Here is a 2,653-nt window from a genome sequence, read left to right on the forward strand (position 1 = left end):
AATGGCATAGAAGATAAAGCACAAGCAAAAGGAAGAGGAAACAAACATTGGTCCTTGCAGATTCTATGTAGAGATTGAGCTCCCCGATGGAAGACCAGCACACCAATGTCACGCAAGTGAGGATTTCCCCTTGTGTTTGGCCTTCATATTCAAGACATTGAGGATGATGACACACCTCAAGGAGTCTCATGATATTAACATAGAGATTCCAAAGCGTCCTGGAGGTCGGCCCTTGCACAAAGAGACAAAGAGAAGAGCTAATTTGCTGCCTAATTCTGAGGTTAATGCTTGGAAGAAAGCAGCCATGAAAAGGTTCGCCAGTACATTTTAGAAGTTCAATCAAAACTACAAGCGATATCAACACCTCATGCACATTTGAGAATTACAAGTATGGAAGGAGCTTGGTGGACAGTACAAGAAGATACACCTCATGCACATTTGAGAATTACAAGTATGGAAGGAGCTTGGTGGACAGTACAAGAAGATGGATGAAGCTTCCTTTGTTGAAGAGTTTATCAGTGGGAGGATGAAGCAATACATGGTGGACAAGGCTCGCCATCTAGGACAAATTCAAAAGAGAATTGAAGAAGGTTATGATGCACATGTGAGTGTCCTAATTTGTTTCTTCTTTGCCTCATCAAACTAAGCATGCATATTACATTGATACTGAGGATCCCTTCCAGTTTTCTCCAAAGGGTGAGGAGGATCTTGATATAAGTGTAGAGAAGACTTTCCAAGCTAAGGATACAAGAGGAGATATTTCCGAGTCTTTAGGCAACCTCAATCTTGATAAGGTTTGTGGGAGGTGCTTCTACATTTATGTCTCTTGTGAGAGGAGGGTTCATGACTTATTTGTTCACAAGGATGTCTTGTTTATGTCATTTAAATAATGAGATGCATGCTACCTTTTAGGACCATGTACTTACTTCTCCATCCAAGAAGAAGCTACCAATTCGGAGAGGCAAGTCTTCCAACGAGCCTATTGATGTAGGATCACCTGATGACTGCTCTTATATGGCCCTTAAGTTTTATGTCTCATATGGACACTTGTGCTTGGAAAAGACGGGGAACGAAATCTTCCCTTTGTCTCCGACACGGAGCAACCAAGCACTTTATTTGTATGATTTACATAGAGACATCTTCAGATTTTTTGGCTTTCTTGTGCATGATAGTCATAACATTGCTGGCTGTGACCTATTTGCACTAGATTAACTTCGCATATGGCCATCAGATTCAACTCCATTCAATTTGGCATACACGTGGACATGGATGATGAGGTGTTGCGGTTCATACTACTTAATGAAGCCTCAACAAATAAAATGAATTTATTTACAATATAATCTTTTGATGTTGATCCTTTCTTGTATTTCAATGTAAAAGTACAAGGATTTAGAAGCATAACTTGTGTTTCTTAATAGGTGGATGGAGCACACTATAGCACCACCGGATGTGCTAAATCAAGTTATGTTTGTTGATTCCATGTGGGTTCCAGTGGCAGAAGCAAGTCTAGGTAAGCATGATGGCATACATGTTATGCAAAACTTCTTTGGGGAGAAGGATATAAGCCATTGTGTGCTAACCATTTTTCCGATTTTTATGAGGTAATGGCAATACAGATATACATATGTTACATTTCCCTAATGTGAGCAATTCCCTAAAATTTGTCTTCTTGTCTTCGTCGCAGAAAGTATTGGACTTTATGTGTGATGTACCTTTCCACACATATGAAGATAACGGGTCTAGGTGGAAGAAAGCACCAGCTTCTCTTTTATGATCGCTCGGTTGTAGTGCTCCGATGGATGTTATACCTTTTTTGCACAGGTACTAGCATAATTGTGTATTTGGATTTTGCAGGTAGCTATGTCTTGCAGTCTTACATATGATTCATGTACGGCTATGGAGGCGTTGGGCCATGGAGCAAGCAATCTAGCAGTGAAACGTGCATTTCTCGAGCCCTGTAGCGAGTTTGAGATTAAAGTGCTACAAGTATGATTTAGGTGTGCTCTTGTGGCTGCTTAAAAACATGGATGTCCCTGATCATGTCATGGATTTGATGCAGGGCCTGCATCAGTCGAATGGGATTGACTGTGGGTTCTATGTCATGGCGGCCATTAGATATATAATATCCTCTTGCCTTGGAGAGAAGAGTAAGGGATGGGTATGGTGCCATAACTCCTATGTGCTTGTCTAGTTGGTCCATGTCTCTTCTATGTGCTCTTGTGACTGCTTATGTGTTGCAGTAAGGAAGAAATGGTTTAACCATGATGACATATTGATGCTGAGGAAAAATCATCATGAATGGTGTCTTCAGGTTGTGGCAAAAGACTAAGTTTACTGTTTTGTTGGGAATGCTTGTCGGAAAGTGCATTGCCTTGGTATAGGCAAGTTACTTATGAGGCAAAATCTCCATGGATGGTGTCTTGAAGTTGACTATCACTCTATGTAAACGGTGTTATGAAATTGGGACATGACAATGTGATATTACTATTACCCAATTTTGCTTGTCTTTGCTTAACTCTTTACCCAATCTTTACCCAGTCTGACATGATGTCTGGTGCAAAGCTCATGAGAATGTAAAATCTTTCCGGGCTCATGAGAAATGCTTGGCGGTTCGATAAGGTCAACTAACACACCCGTGTCAATGACATTATCA

At 40.7% G+C, this 2,653-nt stretch overlaps 1 pseudogene; it reads left to right on the plus strand.

Annotated features, from left to right (window-relative positions):
- Positions 1 to 430: 430 nt before the first annotated feature.
- On the plus strand, positions 431 to 2,329 carry LOC147459562 (uncharacterized; annotated as a pseudogene).
- The last annotated feature ends 324 nt before the right edge of the window (positions 2,330 to 2,653 follow it).

This window comes from Adiantum capillus-veneris, chromosome 4, assembly GCF_014529385.1.
Source record: "Adiantum capillus-veneris isolate H3 chromosome 4, ASM1452938v2, whole genome shotgun sequence".
NCBI lineage: Eukaryota > Viridiplantae > Streptophyta > Polypodiopsida > Polypodiales > Pteridaceae > Adiantum > Adiantum capillus-veneris.